Here is a 16,140-nt window from a genome sequence, read left to right as displayed (position 1 = left end):
AGAAGTGGCTTCAGTTCCTGAAGTCCAGAAGTTTGTCAAGGGAGTATTGCATATACAACCCCCTTTTGTGCCTCCAGTGGCACTGTGGGATCTCAACGTAGTTCTGGGATTCCTCAAATCACATTGGTTTAAAACCAGTCAAATCTGTGGATTTGAAGCATCTCACATGAAAAGTGACCATGCTCTTGGCCCTGGCCTGGACCAGGCGAGTGTCAAATTGGTGGTTTTTTTCTCAAAAAAGCCCATATCTGGTTGTCCATTTGGACAGGGCAGAGCTGCGGACTCGTCCCCAGTTCTCTCCCTAAGGTGGTGTCAGTGTTTCACCTGAACCAGCTTATTTTGGTGCCTTGCGCCTACTAGGGACTTGGAGGACTCCAGGTTGCTAGATGTTGTCAGGGCCCTGTAAATATAGGTTCCAGGACGGCTGGAGTCAGGAAAACTGACTTGCTGTTATCCTGTATGCACCCAACAAACTGGGTGCTCTTGCTTCTAAGCAGACTATTGCTAGTTGGATGTGTAATACAATTCAGCTTGCACATTCTGTGGCAGGCCTGCCACAGCCAAAATATGTAAATGCCCATTCCACAAGGAAGGTGGGCTTATCTTGGGCGGCTGCCCGAGGGGTCTCGGCTTTACAACTTTGCCGAGCGGCTATTTAGTCAGGGGCAAACACGTTGGTAAAATCCTACAAATTTGATACCCTGGCTAAGGAGGACCTGGAGTTCTCTCATTCGGTGCTGCAGAGTCATCCGCACTCTCCCGCCCGTTTGGGAGCTTTGGTATTATCCCCATGGTCCTTTCAGGAACCCCAGCATCCACTAGGACGATAGAGAAAATAAGAATTTACTTACCGATAATTCTATTTCTCGGAGTCCGTAGTGGATGCTGGGCGCCCATCCCAAGTGCGGATTATCTGCAATACTTGTACATAGTTACAAAAATCGGGTTATTATTGTCATGAGCCATCTTTTCAGAGGCTCCGCTGTTATCATACTGTTAACTGGGTTCAGATCACAGGTTGTACAGTGTGATTGGTGTGGCTGGTATGAGTCTTACCCGGGATTCAAAATCCTTCCTTATTGTGTACGCTCGTCCGGGCACAGTATCCTAACTGAGGCTTGGAGGAGGGTCATAGGGGGAGGAGCCAGTGCACACCACCTGATCCTAAAGCTTTACTTTTTGTGCCCTGTCTCCTGCGGAGCCGCTATTCCCCATGGTCCTTTCAGGAACCCCAGCATCCACTACGGACTCCGAGAAATAGAATTATCGGTAAGTAAATTCTTATTTTAAATACAGATGTGTTTTAATCCATTCCATCTGGTTATACTGTAAGCATCATTCTTTGCTCATAAAGAGCTGGTTTATTGTGTATACAGTATTTTGATATGTTATTTTGGGGACAGACTACCCCTATCTATAAACAGTTGCAGGCAACCCTGTGTAATGCCTGATAAGGAATACTTGTTATTTCTCAACTCCTTCCCTTGATGATTGGCTGCAAGCTTAAATGTTTTGATCAAAATATGACCACATAAAGTACATGTTAGATTGAGGCACTAGAAGGAGGGTTAGGGGTTAGGGTTAGAGATTAGGCATAGGAGAAAAGTGATTACCAGAATCCTGTAGGTCACCCAGAACCAGTGGTGCAAGTAGAAAAAATGTCCTACGGGAACTGTGTGCGCGCGCTGAAGGCGCGCGCGCAAAAAATGGGTGTGGTCAAATGCCACATGGGGCGTGGCCAATGAAAATGGGGGCGTGATACACATATGGGGGGAGGGGCAGATACACGTATGACCCCAATAGTGCCAGATACACGTTGCCCCACAGTGCCAGATACACATTGCCCCACAGTGCCAGATACACATTGCCCCACAGTGCCAGATACACATTGCCCCACAGTGCCATATACAGAAATGCCCCCAGAGTCCCAGATATACATTGCCTCACAGTGTCAGATACACATTGCCCCACAGTGCCAAATACACAAATGCCCCCACTGTGTCAGATATACATTGCCCCCCGTGCCAGATACAGAAATGCCCCTACAGTGCCAGATATGCCCCCAGTGCCAGATATCCCCAAGTGCCAGGTATACATCCCCCCCCAGTGCCAGGTATACATGCCCCCCCTGTGCCAGATATCCCCCAGTGCCAGGTATATATGCCTCCCTGTGCCAGATATGCCCCCAGTACCAGATATCCCCCAGTGCCAGGTATACATGCCCCCCCCAGTGCCAGATATCCCCCAGTGCCAGGTATACATGCCCCCCCCTGTGCCAGATATCCCCCAGTGCCAGGTATATATGCCCCCCTGTGCCCGATATGTACCCAGTGCCAGATATCCCCCAGTGCCAGATAGAAATGCCCCCCCAGTGCCAGATATCCCCCAGTGCCAGATAGAAATGCCCCCCCCCCCAGTGCCAGATATCCCCCAGTGCCAGGTATAACATGCCCCCCCCTTCCCTGCTCACCGCTGCCGCTGGCCGCTGCTGTCCTGTCTGTCATGTGAGGGAAGCAGAGCGCAGCCGCCTCTCCTTCCCCTCAGTCTCCGGCGGGTGTCTCACAGTTTAATTCAGCGCCGATCCGTGAGCCAATCAGAGCTCGCGGTGCGAGCTCTGATTGGCTCACGGATCGGCGCTGAATTAAACTATGATACCCGCCGGAGACTGAGGGGAAGGAGAGGCGCAGGCTGCGCTCTCCTCCCCTCACATCAGCGGCGATGCGGCGGGGACGGTGGGTGCGGCGTGGAGCCAGCAGAGGGAGGGAGGGAGGGAAGAGGAGCGGCGGCCCGTCGGTGTGGGTACGGCGTACCCACGGCTAAATTCTTACGGGTACGCCGTACCCGTCCACTTGCACCACTGCCCAGAACTCACAATCATATGACCGCTGGGACCTGGTAGCTGCACTGGAGCTATTGGGAGCAGGTGAATCACTGTTGGGCCACCAGAGACTATACAGATGGAGCCCTGCTCATCTATCCCTTTAATAGGATTAATTGAGCCAGTGTAATGACTTAATCCCATGATGTATTGTTCTCTCTGTATTGTATTGTAGCTGATAATAGATGAAAGGCTTATGCTAATAAACCTTGGTGCACCTAGGCGCAACAGAGAAGGCTAGATGAGCGAGGCTTCATCTGTATGTCAACACTCTAAGGGCGGGATGTACTAAGGGAAAAATTACTGCATTTTCAAATGTACTAAGCCCCGGCCGCAGTGTTTTCGCCGCCCAGGATATCTCCATCTTTGGATGGCGATACCCTATAGAAGCCTATGGGCTTCTTATCACCGGCCACCTACAGATGCCGACCCCCTCCACCCCGGCATACCTTTCTCCAGGCAGCCTGGACCGGGAAGGTAAACTCCTCCTCCCCCTAGCAACGCAGCTGGAGGTCCTTCCGGCTGCAGGGGGGAGGAGGAGGCTTCGGGGACAGCCTGCTGCCTTGTTCCTAGCAGCTGAGGAGAAGGAGAGCCCAGGGAGGTGACTGAGAACCCCCGCACACCACCTCACAAGTATCACCGGGGGGGGGGGGGGGGGGGGGAGGGGGCCTCCGTCACCGCATCGCTATGTTGATCGTATATGTTAGTACATATGCGATCAACATCGCTGTGAGGGGCGGCAATGTATGTTAATACATCCCGCCCTAACAGGCTGACATTTCATCAGGGTTGTTCCCAAACTTTATTGAATCACGGCGCCCTAGTATCAGATTTTTTTTTCACGGCACCCCTAGGCCAAAACCAGCACTGGTTTTGCCTTTTACATTGACCATTAATCGTTTGAATTTTGTTCTGGACCACCAGTCCAAGGCACCTCTGCGAGTGTCCTGGGGCACCCCAGAGCGCCACGGCACACAGTATGATGAATGTCAACATATATATAACACACCCATTCACACCTGATCTTAACAGATACTCATCCCAAGGTAACACAGAATCTCTACAGTATCAGATATGGGGGTCATTCAGACCTGATCGCTCGCAATCAGTTTTTTTCAGCACTGCGATCAGGTAGTCGCTGCCTACAGGGGAGTGTATTTTAGCTGTGCAAGTGTGCGAATGCATATACAGCTGAGCAAATAAACAAATAAACCTTGTGCAGTTTCTGAGTTGCCCAGAACTTACTCAACCGCTGCGATCACTTCAGCCCGTCCGGGGCCGGAATTGACTTCAGGAACCCTCCCTGCAAACACTTGGACTAGTCTGCGTCTTTCCAACCTCTCCCTGAAAACAGTCAGTTGCCACCCACAAACGCCTTCTTCCTGTCGGTCACCTTGCGATCGGCTGTGCGAATGGATTCTTCGTAAAACCCATCGCACAGCAACGATCCGCTTTGTACCCGCGCGTCACACCTGCGCATTGCGCTGCATATGCATGCGCAGTTCTGACCTGATCGCAACGCTGTAAAAAATGCCAGTGAGTGATCAGGTCTGAATAACCGCCATGGTACAGTATGTTATTCACTACAAAAACTCATCTACGGGAGTTTTACTGTATATTATACATTCTGAGGCATTAATATACATATGTATCCTGTTTTCAAGAGGCATATTATAAAAGACTGAGGTCATGTGAAATTATTCTTAATGTTGCTGAAACACCTGAACTATTGGTACCAGCACCTAGATTATTCCACATTTCAGTTTCTGCTCAGGAAATTAATAGTGATAAAACCAAAACAATGGTTACACATTATATAGAAATGTGTTCAGCATTTCTCACAGTTTTGACAATACTGGCATCAATCAGAGTTAAGAAAGAAGGAAAAGGGAGGAAGCCTTATGCACAATTGTTCCTTCAGCCCGAGGTTATCACATACAATACAGTCTCATTTCAAAGAGAGGGCAATAGGTGTAAATCTGTGAATGTACAAAAGCACAATAATGTGCTAAAGTAATTTATAGTGTTAACCTCTTGCCTCAGCCGCACTCATTTTATGGTAAATCATTTTCTGCATCAATCTTGTTTCCTTAATGTTAGTTAGTAGAAGAAGGTTCATATTCAGCCAACTGTCAATGCTGTAAGGGTGCTTTAAAGTGGCAGTCTGAAAAAAGCAACACAATGTACAGTTACAATGTAACAAAAATAAGCAAATAATCATGGGCTTGATCCAGAGATGTATAAACCCGATGGTTTGAGAACAATTCTGATGGTGGGTGGACTGCGTAAGCAGGGTCCCCTAAACTGCAGCCTGAACAGAAACAGGTCACTACAACAACAGATCTTATGCTTCAAGGCATCAGCCAACACCAATTGTTACTATATTTTGAAAATCCAATATATAGTGTATAGCTACAGTATGAACAGGAAACTTGAGTGTATTAAAACTCCTTGGAAAAACAGACACCCCTTGTGTGCTGAAGGCCAGAAACACCAATCTAAGCTCTGTAATGGAGATACTCTTTATTACTTCTGAAATCAGGTTACATGATAGTTCATAACTTATGCAAATTGTACAATGGGCTCAAGTAACCATTCTAATTATACAGTAAATTGCAGATACCTTGCTGTTGGAACATAAAACAATTGCTCTATGTATAATTTATGAGAAGAGATTGTCCAGTCTGATGTGCTGAATAGGTCTCTGTGCCCCCCTTGCCCAGACCCAGCAGACAATCACCAGCATGTTCCCCTGCATTTTAGCCATTTTGATCATCCGCTTCTCCTTCACATTGGCTGCTCCTGGTCAGGCACGGATACAGAGGGAGGCGGTCGCCCGCCCCCCCACTAGCACACTCCTGCCTATGGACAAACTGGCTGTGAAGTCCTGTTCCTTAACCCCTTTCCTATCTCAGCTGGCTGTCAGCTATAGTCAGTGGTGTGAGTCCTAGCAGCTCACAGCAGTTGCCCCTTCCTCCCCACTCACACCTTTGGCCTGCACAACAGTTAATCAACATAGTTTGTTGATTGAGACTGCTTTCATCTCCCCAGCTCTCAGTCTGTGATAATAACAGGAGATCCAGGAAGTGGCTGTGTGTAGGGAGGCGTGGCTTCACTTACATGACAGGCTAGTGGGCTAATAGAAAGGTATAGTGTGTTGACTTTGCTTCACAGTGAGAGCATGCTGCATTCCTGCACCCAGAGACCAGCCAGCTGCCAGAGGAACTTTCCTGCCAACCTGCAACATTAACCAGCCTGTGGAATGGGGACCATCCTACCAGCCTGTTGCAGAGGAACCAGCCAGTAAGAGATCTTAGTGCTATATTCCCTAGGCAGGGTATTACAGGTTGAGTCTCCCATATGCAGGGACGAATCCAGAAAATAATTACAGGGGGGCACCATAAGTGGTTGTGTTATCAAGGAGGGGTGGAGTTAGAAGTGGAGTGGGCGTGGCCAAGTTTCAGTGGGTGTGACCAATTGTGTGAGGGGGGTGTGGTCAAGTGCTCAATGTGAGTATCGAGTGTGTCTATGGTCGAAATGCACTGCTGGAGGGGGTACAGGTCCACAGTTAGTTCTTATACCTTATGGGGGTCATTCCAACCCGTTCGCACACTGCTGGTTTTCGCAGTCATGCGAACGGGTCGGAACTGCGCATACGCGGCGGATGCAATGCGCAAGCGCATTATTGCCCGGCGACGGCCTTTGCTGGGCAACGAAAAGAACACTGAAGAAAGCGATCGCAGCGGCGATCGCATGGAGATTGACAGCAGGAAGGTCACCCCCAGCAAAAGACTGCTCACAGCAGCACCATTCTCTCTCCCCAGGTCACTCCCACTCCCCCCCCCCCCCCCCCCCCCGAGGGGGAGATACAGGGAGGGGGAGATACAGGGAGGGTGAGGGTGCTTAGTGAGAGTCACAGGTAGAGTGAGGGTAAGGGTACTGAGGGGGAGATACAGGGAGGGTGAGGGTGCTTAGTGAGAGTCGCAGGAAGGGTGAGGGTAAGGGCACTGAGGGGGAGATACAGGGAGGGTGAGGGTGCTGAGGGAGAGGTACAAGGAGGGTGAGGGTAAGGGCATTGAGGGGGAGATACGGGGAGGGTAAGGGTGCTGAGGATAGTTACAGAGAGGGTGAGTGCTCTGAGGGGGAGTTACAGGGAGGGTGAGGGTGCTGAGGGAGAGGTACAAGGAGGGTGAGGGTAAGGGCATTGAGGGGGAGATACGGGGAGGGTAAGGGCGCTGAGGATAGTTACAGAGAGGGTGAGTGCTCTGAGGGGGAGTTACAGGGAGGGTGAGGGTAGGAGTGCTGAGGGGGAGATACAGGGAGGGCGAGGGGGAGAGTAAGGGCGCTGAGGGGGAGTTACAGGGAGGGTGAGGGTAGGAGTGCTGAGGGGGAGATACAGGGAGGGCGAGGGGGAGAGTAAGGGCGCTGAGGGGGAGATACAGGGAGGGGGCTGAGGTGGAGATACAGGGACAAAACATTTGTTTCAGGAAAGAAAAATATATATATATTATATACACATGATGTTACTGTACATACTATTATCAAAAAAACATACTTTCCTATTCAAAATAATCTAAATAATGAAGCATTTCCTGACAATATCGCACGCCCATCCCTCCCTCCCGGCATCACATTTACTATAATACTACAAGTGCGTGGACTGTAATATAGTGCTACAAGTGCCTGTAATATAATGCTACAATGCATGGGATATATAATATAATTCTACAAGTGCATGGACTATAATAAAGTGCATTGTAGCATTATATTACAGGGACTTGTAGCATTATATTACAGTCCACGCACTTGTAGTATTATATTATAGTCAAGGCACTGATTATTTTGTAGCAAATACCTTACAGCAGGTTTGCCCCACTGGCTGGTACCTGAGGACTGGAAGGAGCCGACAGCGCACAGCGGGTACAGGTCCTAAGGGTACAGGAGAAGACAGCTGCAGCGGATGGCGTGATGTCTTCACATTACGTGCGGGCGCCAGGTTCCCTTTGGTTATTAGGCAGGGGAGGATCGGCGCCGGCGGCTAAGAGTGAGAGTGTGAGTAGTACTCTTTCACTACACAGCGTGCACGGCGTGGTGTCAGTGGGGAGCACAGCACCACGTCGGAGATCGGTAGTAGAGATCCCCAGCAGGCGGGCTGCATCAGTGAAGTTCCTCCTCCTGCTCGGCTCATCTGCACTGACTACATGTCACATTTCTCCAGGGAGCCAATCAGGAGGAGGAACACACGTGTGAGCAGAGCAGCAGCTGACATGGGAGCAGGGGGACATGTCGGGGGGCGGGTGCGCACAGCGGTGGGGGATATGTCGGGTGCCGGAGGAGGGTGCGCACAGCGGCGGGAGACATGTCGGGTGCCGGGGGCAGGTGCGCACAGTGGTGAAGGACATGTCGGGTGCGCACAGCGGCACAGACAATACAAAAAATCAATTAAAAATGACAGGGGGGGGCACGTGCCTTGGTGCCCCCCCCCCTAAATTCGCCACTGCCCATATGTGCAACACAGTAGAACAGAGGATGGGGTATATTTACTAAGGTCCCGATTTTGACCGAGATGCCGTTTTTTCTTCAAAGTGTCATCTCGGTAATTTACTAAGCAAAAATCACGGCAGGGATAAGGGCGTTCGTAATATTTTGGAAGTTCTAGGAAAAAATCACGAATCAATACACCATCGGTCAAATACGCCTGCAATTTGGTAGAAATCGGGAATTTACTAAAAAGTGCAAATCACAAACACTGCCGACAATAGCCAAACACTGCCGTGCAGAAATACAAATCGTAAAAAAGTGCTAAAAAAAACACAGACCTGCTTTTTTATCCCGTGTTTGGATAGGCATGCAGGGATCCATGAGATCCGTGCATGTTTATCAGTGGGAAGGGGATGGGAAAGTGTTAATTTTTTGAAAATTTTTTGCGTGGGGTCCCCCCTCCTAAGCCAAACCAGCCTCGGGCTCTTTGAGCCGGCCCTGGTTGCAAAAATATGGGGAAAAAATTGACAGGGGTTCCCCCATATTTAAGCAACCAGCACCGGGCTCTGCGCCTGGTCCTGGTTCCAAAAATACGGGGGACAAAAAGCGTAGGGGTCCCCCGTATTTTTGAAACCAGCACCGGGCTCCACTAGCTGGACAGATAATGCCACAGCCGGGGGTCACTTTTATACAGCGCCCTGCGGCCGTGGCATTAAATACCCAACTAGTCACCCCTGGCCGGGGTACCCTGGAGGAGTGGGAACCCCTTATATCAAGGGGTCCCCCCCCTCCAGCCACCCAAGGGCCAGGGGTGAAGCCCGAGGCTGTCCCCCCCATCCAATGGGCTGCGGATGGGGGGCTGATAGCCTTTGTTGTAAGTTATGAATATTGTTTTTAGTAGCAGTACTACAAGTCCCAGCAAGCCTCCCCCGCAAGCTGGTACTTGGAGAACCACAAGTACCAGCATGCGGTGGAAAACCGGGCCCGCTGGTACCTGTAGTACTACTACTAAAAAAATACCCCAATAAAGACATAACACACACACCTTGAAAGTATAACTTTAATGCATACATACACACCACCATATACACATACTTACCTTATGTTCACACGAGGGTCGGTCCTCTTCTCCATGTAGAATCCATGGTGTACCTGTTGAAAAAATTCTACTCACCAAATCCAGTGTAGAGGGCTCCTCGGATAATCCATTTGTAATCCACGTACTTGTAAAAATTAAAAAACGGACACCCGACCACGAACTGAAAGGGGCCCCATGTTTTCACATGGGACCCCTTTCCCCGAATGCCAGAAACCCCCTCTGACTTATGTCTAAGAGGGTTTCTTCAGCCAATCAGGGAGCGCCACGTTGTGGCACCCTCCTGATCGGCTGTGTGCTCCTGTACTGTCTGACAGGCGGCACACGGCAGTGTTACAATGTAGCGCCTATGCGCACCATTATAACCAATGGTGGGAACTTTGTGGTCAGCGGTGAGGTTACTTTCGGTCACCCGCTGACCACAAAGTTCCCACCATTGGTTACAATTGATAAAGCTAAATATTTATCGTATATAATACCCTTTATGAGGTCTAAGAACACTGTACGCTAACTACGTATGAAGTACCGTAAGGGTACGCACGTTGCGTAACAATCGCTTAGCCGTGGTCGAGACGCTCAAGCGTTACGTTCGCTCACGGCCAAGAGATCACTGGCAGGCACGCTATTGGCTGCCCAATACCGTAATGATTCGCTATAGCGATTGCGACCGCTCGAGACCACGAGATCACCAGCGGCGCATACGCTCACAATGTAAAACCTTTATATCTAAACCATAAACAGTGTATTATGCAGTAAACCCTTTGTGTAGTGATATGGTGTAAATGCAACACAGTATAACCTTACTAGCTTAAAGGCAGTTTGAGCGTCACCGACGCTCTGAGAATACTTAACTCTATAAGAAATACACAGATACCTGGGCTTAGGGTCCAACGCCTAACATATATATATTTTGAATGATATACTTGCAAAAGAATTAATACAAATACAAATCATACACTACAATATAACATAGACTAACTAACCAGGTAACTACACAGTAAATACAATACAATTAAGTTTAAGAGAAAAATGAGAGAAAGAGAAGAGAGAGAAAGATATGGCCCATAATAACAAGAGAGAAACAGTATGATTACGGAGAAAAACTTACGCACAAAGGAAACGATCGCATGCGCCTCTGGACATCCAGCTCCCGATTTTCAGCAATGATAACCGTTGAAGAGTGAGAGCTGGATGTGATCGGCCTTTCTATTTATGCCCCACACACAATGCAATTCAATGGTCCCTACAATCTCATTGTTCATTGGACACAGGAATTCCTCCTCGCATTATAACAAAAGGTCATAGGTTGATTCATACAGGTGGGCTGTGACTATTTCCAACAGCTCAGGTGGGAGGGAAACTGGGTTTCCCGCCGCATGGGTAATAAAGTGCAAATAAAGTAAATGTTCATAAACTTCTTATGTCCATAACTATTCGCACGAGCGATTGATCTGCTTCAAACCAACACCGGAATATTTCTAATTAAATATTCTTCCGATGGATACTAAACACCACTGTATTACTCCTGTCTGACCCTTCGTATCAAACAAAGAGGGATTTCTCTGTTCATGAACATTCTATATTAACCAAACTTTCAGAATCTATCAAAGGGACCATGATCTACAAAATACATTATATAGTGAAAATATGTAATGATTGAGTCGCACGCTACGATCACATAAACTCTACCGTAAATACGCATACCGTGCGCCTGCGGGTGCCCGCGACTGTGAGTATGCGCACGTACGGGAGAGCGTACGCATGCGCAGCACGGACCTGTGTGAGGTGCAAATATGGTAGTGTGCATACAGATATTTTTCTGACTTTGACAGTCCACCCTTTGGCAGTCAACAATAACTGCCACTTCCTGAAAACATTTCAAAAAGAGAAAAATATGTTAGGGGTTAATACATTTACATGGTTGGGTAAGGGAGAGGAGGAGAATGTAGGAAAAGGGTATGACCTAGTGAGATAGCAGAAGCATGTGTGTATGAATCCGTGCTTGGGGGTCATGTATCATCGTGCCGTACGTGTTTTAAATCAAGCTTCGAGGTATTGCGAAGTATACATTTGAATTCCTTCTTATCCCGTGGTACGGGTCTGTGGATGGGCTGTCAAACTTTACCGAGCTCTTTTCGGCTTTGGTTGTAACAAAATGGGGGAGCACATTTTAGTTGATGATACATGAATGGGGGAGATATGTGATTGCTGATATCTGTGCCTGTATTCCCTATCGACTATGTGTGTCATTACCTGAGGGTTGTAGAAATGAAGAAAAGACATAATTACGGTAAATGCGGTGGTATTCTATGTCAGGTAAATCTACATTCGTCGATTGAGGTCTTGTTTGGTGTCTGTTGAATGCAGTCTTCTTTGTGCTTTTGCCCATAAGGTGCGAGCAAAAGCTGTCAATGTCCATAGATTTACAAAAGTGTTGGGCTAGCGTAATTTTAAAATTTCTAGGGAAACTGGGGATCCATGGCATAGTTCATCAAAAATCTGTGTATCAGGTTGTCAAAACTTCTTCTTTAATCCCTCTGTTGTCTGTATATCGGCTCATCAAATTCCTCGTCCAAGTGGGTCTTTTTACCTTGGAGGAAACGGAAAAACAGGTGAAAGAAACGGACCGTAGAAATCGCATTTTCATCACATCATTGTTTCTACATTTGGGTCATAAATCAAGTCCATTGGAATTACAGTTTCCTCACTCCTTAAACTCATTACCCTTGTACGATGACTGCTCCTCATTAAAGCCTGACCGCATCTAAATATCAAACCAATCGTTATGATAACACCTAAGATACATAGGAGAAACTTCCCAACATCCATTATAACTCCTTGGGCCCATTCTCCTAAACCGGAGAACCAATTTCGCGGGTTCAACCATGACACCCAACCAGTCAGCTCATTACTCACAGCAGCAAGGGTGAGATTGTGTCTTCTGCGAAATTCCCACTTTAGTTGGAGAATATCGTCCATCTTTTGGTCTATGACCTCGACCGGGTCATCGGTGCTATTCGTAATATATGTGCAACATTTCACGCCGTATTGTGTTGCCAGTGTGACACAATATCCGCCTGTTACCGCTGTGAGGTAATTAAGAACCATTCTATGCTGGACTAGTTCTGTTTTGTAAGCCTGAAGTTCCCTTCCAGTATACCTAAACGTGTCATCATACATTTCAGTGATATTATCTAACAAATTGGCGAGCGCAGAAATGTATTTATAATTCAGCACTCCTCTAGCGGTGCGGGTGAAATCTAACGCGATTAAGAATTGAATCCCGGTGGATTCACTTATCAGATCAGAGGCCGGATGCTCTGTCTTCTCTATCAGGTGCCTTTTAACAACGTGCTCGTAATGGGTGTGAGTATAAGGAGCTTGGGCACCACGGTGTATGTCTTTCATTTTGTCATGTGATACAGTCATTACTTCGGGCAGTACTTTTCCAATATAACACAATCCTTCAGAGTTTGGGGCAAGCCACTTGTACGCCTTTCTCCCGCATATGAAATATGCATCATCGGGGAGAACATATGGGACGGAGTAGGACATAACCATATTACACACCTTCCATGTGAAATCTCCTAACCCTAATTCTTCCATCTGCTTAGTACACGTATCAGGTTGTATGATATGTGCACAGTATCCTGGTGATACCTCTCCAACTCTCGTAATCCTATTTCCTAAGGTATACCTATACCGGAAAGATTTTCCTCTACTGGCTATGTGGCGTACAAGCTCTGTATCTGTAGGCATTCTATCTGCTCTATGTGAAAAGGTCATGGTTTGATTACTCCATGACACTTCCCAATTACCCGGCTTTCGGGGATTGGAGATGTTAAAACATAATAGGGACCTATCCACATGGTATTGGTGGAGCTTCAAACTAGGAGGGCTGGAGATATTAAACCTCCTGTCCACCGGTCTCCCACCACTTAACTCAAGTACCTCCCCTAACGTTAAAGGAAATGGTACTAGCCCTGATTTGCTATGACCTTGAGGTACTTGAGAGCATACCCAACAATCTGTTTTATTTAACACACTACCCACTAAAGAGTGATAGTCACTCAATGGATGCCGGTCCATATGGATATTAAAACTGGATTGGCATTTCTTTATGCACCCATCCTCAATGACATTGTTACAGAGCCGACAGATACAGTTTTCTTCAGCTAACAATCCTTCACAATTCCTTCTATGGTCAATGCTATCGGATCGTTTTCTGATACTCGCCTTTACTTGTTGGTTAAGTTGTTCTTGGAAAACTACGCCTCCATCTCTGTCATCAGAACCCATTCCAGAACCTCTCTCGAACTCCATGGTACTCTCGCCGGAACAGACTGCTCTGGTCAACATCATGGTCAACAGGAAAATCCGGATCACAGTCTCTTGAGGCAAGTCCATCTTAGGAGGAGACGAAGAAGAATGAGAAGGGGGAAAAAATAATTTGAGGGAGAGGGGATGGGAAGTGGAGAAAAACAATAAAAGGGAACAGGGGATCGACAACTGCTTTTGATCTTGTGGTTCTCGATGCTCAGGTGCCGCCTTAGTCCTCCTGGAACAGACACTCTAGTGATACAACCTCTACCGTCTGTTCCTTATCACAGGATTTCTCTGGATCAACGACCTTCTTACAGTGGGACGAATGAACCCAAGTCTCTCTCTCAGCAACCTTCAATGCTGTAGTGCTAGTCAATAAGACCTGGTATGGTCCTTCCCATATGTCAATAAGGCAACCTGAGCGTAGAAAATTCCGTATCATTACATAATCCCCAGGTTCAATGTCATGACAATTACTATCTGGTAAATCAGGAATCACTAACTTCAGATTATCATTTTGATTCCTTAACTGTTTACTCATGTTAATTAAGTATTTTACAGTCACTTTATTGTTACACTTCAAATCATCCTGAGGGTTAATCATAACATGCGGTTGTCGACCAAACAAGATTTCAAAGGGAGACAGATTAAGAGGGGACCTGGGAGTGGTTCTGATGCTGTACAGTACAATGGGTAAAGCTTCTGGCCATGTCAATCCTGTCTCTGCCATCACTTTACTCAGTTTATTTTTAATAGTGCTGTTCACTCTTTCCACTTTCGCACTCGCCTGTGGACGGTATGGAGTGTGCAGCTTGCTATCAATTCCCATCAATTTACACATTCCTTGGAAGACATCACCTGTAAAATGGGTACCCCTATCACTTTCGATAATTCTAGGGATACCATATCTACATACAAATTCCTGCACAATTTTCTTAGCAGTAAACATAGCGGTATTTGTGGCCGCCGGAAATGCTTCGACCCAATTTGAGAAAACATCTATACAAACAAGTACATATTTCAAATTTCGACAAGGGGGTAATTGAATAAAGTCAATCTTTATTACCTGGAAAGGGCCGCCGGCAGGTGGGATATGAGATGGTTCTGTAGGTATTGCCTTTCCGATGTTCTTTCTCAGACAGGTAAGGCATGACATTGCCCTTTTACTCGCATGAGATGAGAATCCTGGGGCACACCAATATGCTCTTACCAACTTGCACATCCCTTCCCTGCCCAGATGAGTCAGCCCGTGAGCTGCCTCAGCTAAACATGGAAGGTATGCTCTGGGGGCCACCGGTTTACCTTGTCCATCCGTCCAGAGTCCTGAGGACTCCTGGCCATATCCCTTTGCCTTCCAGACTGCCTTTTCCTGTGTGGAACACAAATTTTGCATCTCACACAACTTCTGTGTGTTGATGGTATTAAATACCATCAGTTGTGTGGTGTCTGTCTGTCTGGGGGTACCAGCTGCTAATTTAGCCGCTTCGTCTGCTCGGCTGTTACCAAGTGATACTGGGTCTTGGCTATATGTATGTGCTTTACATTTGATAACAGCCACTCTGTTGGGTTCCTGTATCGCTGTTAGAAGCCTTTTTATATGAGCTGCATGCGCTACCGGTGTACCAGCTGCCGTCATGAAATTTCTGAGGCGCCATAGGGCTCCGAAATCATGGACTACCCCGAATGCGTATCTAGAATCGGTGTAGATATTGGCTGATTTGCCCTTAGCCAATTCACATGCTCTGGTTAGGGCGACCAGTTCCGCAACCTGGGCTGAGTGAGGTGGGCCTAGCGGTTCCGCTTCTATGGTGCCTTGGTCATCTACGACTGCGTATCCAGTACACAAGTCTCCCGAGTCTGACTGTCTATGACAACTACCGTCCGTGTAGAACGTAAGTTCTGCATCTTCCAGTGGGTTGTCACTGATGTCAGGCCTTGCGGTAAAATTTTGGGTCAAATATTCCATACAATCATGAGTGTCTTCCTTTGTATTAAATTCTCCTTCCCCACCACTCTCATCCTCCACCCTTTGTGCCTGTCCAGGCACACCTGGGAGATATGTTGCAGGATTTAATGCACTGCATCTCCTTATGGTGATGTTTACGGGGGCCATTAGTGCCAATTCCCATCTTGTAAACCGCGCTGATGAGACGTGTCTGGTTTGGGCAGAATTTAACAAGGCTGACACTGCATGTGGTGTATGAATTGTGAGGTTGTGACCTAGCACGACGTCTTCGCTTTTCGTTACTAGCAATGCTATCGCAGCAACGCTTCGCAAGCATGTGGGGAGGGATCGCGCTACCGTATCTAGCTGAGCGCTGTAATATGCTACTGGCCTGCTGGCATCACCGTGCTTTTGGGT

Source organism: Pseudophryne corroboree, chromosome 4 (genome assembly GCF_028390025.1).
Source record: "Pseudophryne corroboree isolate aPseCor3 chromosome 4, aPseCor3.hap2, whole genome shotgun sequence".
Taxonomy (NCBI): domain Eukaryota; kingdom Metazoa; phylum Chordata; class Amphibia; order Anura; family Myobatrachidae; genus Pseudophryne; species Pseudophryne corroboree.
This window is presented reverse-complemented; position numbering follows the sequence as displayed.